The sequence below is a fragment of the Lactuca virosa genome, chromosome 9 (genome assembly GCF_052849685.1).
Source record: "Lactuca virosa cultivar CGN04683 chromosome 9, Lactuca_virosa_CGN04683_v6, whole genome shotgun sequence".
Lineage (NCBI taxonomy): Eukaryota > Viridiplantae > Streptophyta > Magnoliopsida > Asterales > Asteraceae > Lactuca > Lactuca virosa.
In genome coordinates, this window is record NC_136434.1 from 117,928,648 (window position 1) to 117,936,831 (window position 8,184).

Consider the following 8,184-nt stretch of genomic DNA (forward strand, 5'->3'; position numbering starts at 1 on the left):
TCAGAGATAAGAGTAGAATATTAATTAGAAATATTAATTTGTGATAGGCGGAGGCTAGACCAAGGATTTCGGGCACGAGACTTTTACTAGCTATCTTACGAGGTGAGTCTTCTCAGTATACATACCTAGAGTGGTAGCCAGAGCTGTGTGATAGAGTATCATATATGTTATTTGTGTACTGTGATATACTGCATTATCTCTATGTGATTATTGTTATGTATTATTTAGAGTTTATAGAGTTAGGACCAGAGGGTCCACAAAGTTAGGACCAGAGGGTCCATAGAGTTAAGACCAGAGGGTCCACAGAGTTAGGGCCGGAGGGTCCACCAGAGTTGTGGGACTGGAGGGTCCCACTGAGACACATTGACCTGAGGGTCAAATAGAGTTATAGCCTCGAGTGGCTAATTGTTGTATGTGGTATTTTGGGGGACTCACTAAGCATTCATGCTTACCGTGTTATGTGTTATGTGTTTCAGGTACCTCAGAGGATCGCGGGAAGGCACCGACGTGATTGTACACACACCCTGGTTATGGAGCTATGTTTGTGGATCCTGGATTTGAATAATTGTTTTGAAAACTTGTTGATTGATTTTGAGAATTAATGATGAGACATATGTTTTATGAGTATTAAAAATGAAAATTTTGGTTTGAAATTTAGTGTCGTTTCAAGTTGGTATCAGAGCCTTGGTTTGAGGGATTCAGATACACCTTCGGGCATATCAGGACTCAAACTGAGGATTTGAGAAAAGTTTTCAAAAAAGAAACAATTTTTCTAAAAAGAGTAAAAGATTTCCAGAAAAAGCGGAAAGGAACAGTGTGTACAATCAACCAACGCCCGAACGGTGATTTCCCAAAATACCCTTACGTTACGTGTTATGATATTATGAGATGTGTTATGCATGCTTGAGTAGGCTCGGTAATTCATATGTTAGGACTAGAGTGGCCCGATTTGTGATGCCTTAGCCTAGGAGTTTCTGCTGCTGTGAGTCGCTTTGAGTGCACTTAGGTAGCAGAGAGTAGCTTATGAGAAGTCTGCTAGAGAGTAGGCTGTGTTCAAAGTGGTATAGAGTTCTTGCAAGTTGGGATCCTAGGAGGAGGATTTGGGGTGGATACGGATACGATGTGGAAGGTAGTATTGGGCCCGTACTACTGAAAGCATCGGATCAGTAAGCATTCCAAGTAAGAATCCTCAGGGTGCTAAGGAACAAGTAGGAACGGTTGATCGAGTGTGAGTAATCTCGGTCGAGTCTCTGATTATTTTATGTTGTGTTTCAGAGGCATCATGGTGGTTACGCGCCACACCGCAGGAGGCAGTGGTACCAGCGGTACCAGTGATGAGGAGATTCGTAGGTTGATTCACGAGGAGGTGGCCGCAGCCATTCGAGCTGAGATACCAGAGATGTTTGGGTCTATTAGTACCACGTTGATTGAGACATTTGACGAGCGATATGCTGCTCTTACCGAGGCTGCTGTCGCTGCAGCCACTGCAGCCGTCGCTGGTGCCAGGCCACAGGGAGGTGACTCGTTGCTGTACCGGGAGTTCAGCAACACGAAGCCACCAAAGTTTGATGGGACTCAGGATCTGATTGCGGCGATGAGATGGATCTCTGACATTGAGGGGTGTTTCTACACTTGTTCCAGCCCGGAACATTTGAGAGTACGGTTCGCGCTGAACCAGCTTCGCTTGGGAGCGAAGGACTAGTGGAAGTTTGTGACAACTGACTTTACTACTGCAGAGCTTACCGCGGTGACTTGGGAGAGGTTCACCGATATGTTTCGAGACGAGTATGTTCCCCCGGTGAAAAGGGAATGGTTGGCCCAGGAGTTGTTGTCCCTCAAGCAGAGGACAGAGTCTGTGATAGTGATTACGAGGATGTTCCATGAGAGGGCGTTGTTTTGCCCTGCGCACGTGTCTACCGAGCAGGCACGTATGAGTCGGTGTTTGAGCATTCTGAGAAGGGATATTCGTGAGTTCGTGGTGAACTCGTCTTATCTTTCATTTGCTGAGCTTCAGGCAAATGCCCGAAAGAGGGAGATCGAGTTAGAGACTCAGTCCAAGGAGGAGGCGGAGTCTCAGGGGAGGGATCGGCAGCCGACACAGTCTCAGCCGGCAGCCAAGCGGGCAAGGGCCGCTGATTCGAGATCAGGAGGTCAGAAGGGCCACACTTGTGGAAAGTGCGGCAGGGGTCATGAGGGGATATGTCGAGCAGGGTCTTGCTACAGGTGTAGCAAGGAGGGGCACATGACGAAGGACTGCCCCAAGGGATTTGCAGTTTGCTTTCACTGCAACTAGACTGGCCATCGGAAGGCCGAGGCACCGAAGGCTCGCGGGAGAGCCTTTCAGCTGACAGCGGAGGAGGTCCGCGCAGAACCCGATGTCGTGGTCGGGATGTATTCATTTGTTATTCTGTGTTGAGTTAGTGCTTATATTATGATATGCGTAGGTACTTTTATGGTGTGTTCTGTACATGCCTTAGTGTTATTTGACTCGGGTGCGAGTCGATCGTTCGTATCATTAGTGTTTAGTTACCATATCAGTATTAGGCGTGAGTCGTTGAGTCGACCTCTGAGAGTTTCTATAGCCGATGAGCGTGCGGTGTTTGCCACTGATGTGATCCGGGGATGTGTACTCGAGATCTTTGGTGTTGAGTTTCCGATAGATCTAATACTGATCGCGATGGGTGATGTCTGCGTCATTGTGAGCATGGACTGGTTGAGCCGGTGCGGAGCAGTAATCGACTGCGAGCGTCAGTTAGTGACCATACGAGACCCTAGTGGGGGAGTGATCACAGTATATGGTGAGGGTACCCGATCTGGATAAGCTTTTTGCTCTGCTGCCCGAGTGAGACAGAGTTTACAGCAGGGTTGCATGGGTTTTTTGGCGTATGTGATGGATACGCGGGTTACTGCTGAGAGACCGAGTTCTACTGCTGAGGTTCCGATAGTGAGTGAGTTTCCAGATGTTTTTCCTGAAGAGTTACCGGGGGTGCCTCCCAAGAGGCAGGTGGAGTTCCGTATTGATTTGATTCCGGGGGCGGCGCCTATCGCCAAGGCACCCTACCGCCTTGCGCCGCCAGAGATGCAGGAGTTGTCCTCACAGCTCCAAGAGTTGTTGGGGAAGGGTTTTATCCGGCCGAGTAGTTCGCCGTGGGGAGCACCGATCCTTTTTGTCAAGAAAAAGGATGGTTCACACCGGATGTGCATTGATTACCGGGAGTTGAACAAGTTGACGGTCAAAAACCATTATCCACTACCGAGGATCAACGATTTGTTCGATCAGTTGCAGGGTGCGTCTTGGTTTTCCAAGATTGACTTGAGATCTGGGTATCATCAGATGACGGTGCGTGACGAGGATATTCAGAAGACAGCATTTAGGACTCGTTATGGGCATTACGAGTTCGTGGTGATGCCTTTTGGGCTCACCAATGCACCAGCAGCGTTCATGGATCTCATGAACCGGGTGTGCAGGCCTATGTTCGATCGATCAGTGATCGTGTTTATTGATGATATCTTGGTGTATTCGAGATCCAGAGAGCAGCATGAGGAGCATTTGAGAGAGATCCTTGGAGTATTGAGATCGGAGAGGCTTTATGCCAAATTCTCCAAGTGCGATTTCTGGTTACGAGAGGTCCAGTTCTTGGGGCACCTCGTTAACCAGAATGGGATTTTGGTCGATCCGGCCAAGATTGAGGCTGTTATGAGTTGGGAAGTGCCGAGATCCCCCACTAAGATCAGGAGTTTTCTAGGGTTGGCTGGCTACTATCGGAGATTCATCAGAGATTTCTCCAAGATTGCGGTTCCACTCACCAAATTGACCCATAAGGGCGTTACTTTTGCTTGGGGTCCCGAGTAGCAGACCTCGTTTGAGACTCTTCGCTAGAGATTATGCGAAGCTCCGGTGTTAGCCCTTCCTGAGGGGATGGAGGACTTTGTAGTCTACTGTGATGCATCTATATCTGGGTTGGGTGTAGTGCTCATGCAGATAGGGCACGTGATAGCATATGCTTCAAGGCAGCTGAAGCCTCATGAGACGAGGTATCCGACCCACGATTTGGAGTTGGGGGCGGTGGTGTTCGCCCTCAAGATATGGCGTCACTATTTGTACGGGGTTCGGTGTACCATATACACGGACCACAAGAGCCTGAAGTATCTTATGGATCAGCCCAACCTGAATATGCGTCAGAGGAGGTGGCTGGATGTAGTGAAAGATTACGATTGTGAGATCTTGTATCACCCGGGCAAGGCTAACGTGGTAGCCGACGCCCTGAGCCGCAGATTAGAGAGTGCCCCGATCCGAGATGTGTGTATGAGGATGACAGTGATGACTCCAGTTTTGGATACCATACGAGAGGCCTAGGCGGAGGCCGTGACACCGGAGAACCGCAAGAGGGAGCGGGTGATTGGACAGGTGTCCGAGTTTGTGACGGATAGTCGAGGACTTATGACCTTTCGAGGGCGGATTTGGGTGCCCTATATGGGCGGCGCTTATCGTATACTGATGGAGGAGGCGCACAGATCGAGATTCTCGATCCATCCCGGGGCCACTAAGATGTATTTGGACCTGAAGAGAGATTACTGGTGGCCTTGTATGAAGAGGGATGTCGCGTGGATAGTTGAGAGGTGCTTGACTTGCGGCCGGGTCAAGGCAGAGCACCAGCGTCCGCATGGTCCATTACAGCCCCTGGAGATTCCCCAGTGGAAGTGGGAACATATTTCAATGGACTTTATCACCAAGTTACCGAGGAATGCGCGTGGAGTCGACGCGATTTGGGTGATTGTGGACCGACCGACGAAGAGTGCTCACTTCCTTGATATTAGTGAGGGCTCTTATGCGGAGAGATTGGCGGAGATCTATGTGAGAGAGGTGGTAGCACGGCATGGGGTGCCGATCTCTATAGTTTCGGATCGAGACGTGCGTTTCACTTCCAGGTTCTGGAAGAAATTTCATGAGGAGTTGGGCACGCGCTTACATTTCAGTACAACCTACCACCCTCAGACAGATGGGCAGAGCGAACAGACGATTCAAACGCTCGAGGACATGCTTCGAGCATGTGTCATGGATTTTGGTGGGAGTTAGGACACATACCTACCCTTGGCTGAGTTTTCTTACAACAACAGCCATCACTCGAGCATTGGTATGCCTCCCTTTGAGCTCCTGTATGGGAGAAGGTGTCTTACCCCCATCTGTTGGGGAGAGGTAGGGCAGAGAGTTATGGGCAGCACTGAGATAGTGCTGAAGACGACTGAACAGATTCAACAGGTCAGACAGAGGTTACTGACAGCCCAGAGTCGCCAAAAGAGTTATGCGGATAGGCGACGATCCGAGCTCGAGTTCCAGGTCAGAGATTTTGTACTCCTGAAAGTTTCCCCATGGAAAGGGGGTGATTCGGTTCAGAAAACGAGAAAGCTGGGACCCCGATACATCGGTCCTTTCAGAGTGACCGCCAGAGTGGGGAAGGTAGCTTACCGTTTGGAGCTGCCTGAAGAGTTGAGTCAGATTCATAACACCTTCCACGTGTCCCAGTTGCGGAAGTGTGTGGCCGATGAGACCGCAGTGGTACCACTAGAGGACATTCAGGTGGATGCGAGCCTGAATTACATCGAGAGGCCGATCGCGATCATAGATCGGAAGGTGAAGGTTTTGAGGAACAACGAAGTGCCCCTGGTTCAGGTCCAGTGGCAACATCGGAAGGGGTCTGATCTGACTTGGGATCCGGAGTCAGAGATGCGAGAGCAGTATCCCGAGCTATTTACGGAGCAAGACTATGAGGGCGAAGTCTAATTCTAGTGGGGGAGAATTGTAACATCCGGTTTTCCAGGTATATTAATTTAAGCATTTATTTTAAGAATTTTGGGTGGACTCGACGAGTTAGTGCCTCAACTCGTCGAGTGGGATCAGGACTTAGTGACGTGTTTAATGAATAGACTCGACGAGTCGGGTATCTGACTCGCCGAGTCAGCTCTGGTGAGGAAAACCCTAATTGTCCGGGTTTATGGCCTATTGAAAGGCTCTTATGGCCTTCATTTGCGGCCACACTTTCCCTTGAGAGACCCTAATTGATCCAGAGAGCTTAGAGAGGGAGAGGGAGATAATTTCTTCATTTTGGTGCATTCTTGCAAGGAAGGAGAGGGTTCAAGCTTAGCTGTCTAGAAGGGGCTCAGATCTTTCACTATTTCATTCAAGACTGTTGTTGAAGGTATGAGTTCATACCCGTTTTCGTTTGATTAGTAGATCTCATGAATTTAGGGTTTCTTTACCCTCCTTTAAGTTGAGTTATGAAATATGTGAAGTCCCTTTGAGGCTTAGTCATCAGATCTGGACCTTGAGAAGTCCAGAGAGTCCCAAGAACCCAGCTTTATGCAGTCACATAAGAATATTGAGCTTAAGACACCATTATGAGGGTTATTTTGTCAAATAGAGCTAGATGAGTGATGCATGGTCATAAAGGTCGAACCTTTACGTAATTAATGAGCCTTTAGTACATAGATTTGAAGTTTGGGAAAGTATCTTGCACTAAATCGACTGAATGCAAAAGTGTCTTAATAGACTCGCCTAGTCGAGCCGCTGACTCGACGAGTAGCCCAAGGTTTTGTCCCGACGAACTGAGTCAGATGGTGACCCGTCGAGTTAGGGGTTAGCTCGTCGAGTTGGAGCTTGCTGGGGTTGCCATGGATCGACTAGAGTTGACTTCTGTTGACTTTAGGGTTTGGTCAAAATGAGTGAAAGAGGCCAGGGAAGGGTAGAATTGTCTTCTACCCACTTTTTAGAGATAAGAGTAGAATATTAATTATAAATATTAATTTGTGATAGGCGGAGGCTAGACCGAGGATTTCGGGCACGAGACTTTTACTAGCTATCTTACGAGGTGAGTCTCTTCACTATACATACCTAGAGTGGTAGCCAGAGCTGTGTGATAGAGTATCATATATGTTATTTGTGTACTATGATATACTGCATTATCTCTATGTGATTATTTCTATGTATTATTTAGAGTTTACAGAGTTAGGACCAGAGGATCCACAGAGTTAGGACCAAAGGATCCACAGAGTTAGGGCCAGAGGGTCCACCAGAGTTGTGGGACTAGAGGGTCCCACTGAGACACATTGACCCGAGGGTCAAATAGAGTTATAGCCTCGAGTGGCTAATTGTTGTATATGGTATTTTGGGGGATTCACTAAGCATTCGTGCTTACCGTGTTATGTGTTATGTTTTGAAAACTTGTTGATTGATTTTGAGAATTAATGATGAGACATATGTTTTATGAGTATTAGAAATGAGAATTTTGGTTTGAAATTTAGTGTCGTTTCACTATAATCTAGGATCGGAAGTGTTTTAAGGGTACGTCATAGAAAAATGTCATAGGACACAAAGTCAAAATAGTACACTATAATCCTTTTTAATGGCACGTTCCAAAAAAATAGATTTCGTTAGAATATCGTAGATAAATTCCCCTAGTTAATCACTCATAACGAGTCGACTGTGTCGACATTTCACGTTTGAAGATGATTGCCCGTCATAAAACATCAGATTCTAGAAGTCTAGGCCGACGTGTTCCCGGTTTTGGAAGATTTCGCGAGAAGATTGGAAGTATGTCTAAGATAGGAAATGAAGTTCTATGAGGCGTGTAGATGCGACAACGTTGACTAGATAACGAATTGATCTCGAGAACTCTGATAAGATGATGTTTAGGTGCGCTAGGAACAAAATTTCAGGGATGAAATCTTTGTAAGTGGTGGAGAGTTGTAACATCCTATTTTCACCCTTCTATAGAATCCAACATAAACCGTCATTTATAAGATTTGAAGTACAAATATAACGACCTCTAGCCCAATAAATCATTATAAACATGTAGGAAATGTCGACAAAATTTCTGTAGATACATAGAACGCCCGAATCCGACCTCATATGAAGAAGTTATGCTTCTTCGAAGTTTTGCGATTAAACCGGCACGACTTTGCATGTTGAAAAAGTGAATTTTGGATAAATTACTTTTTAGTCTAAGTGATCTAAACAAAAGTCGTAGTATTCGTTAAATAAAGAGCGTGCATATAGAGAACGTCCAAATCTGACTTCGTGAGAGGAAGTTATAATTTTTTGAAGATTCGGCGCGACAGTGCGGGCACAGAAACTGAATCTAAGATTGATAAATTATTAGGCTAAATAATCTTTATGAGAATTGAAGA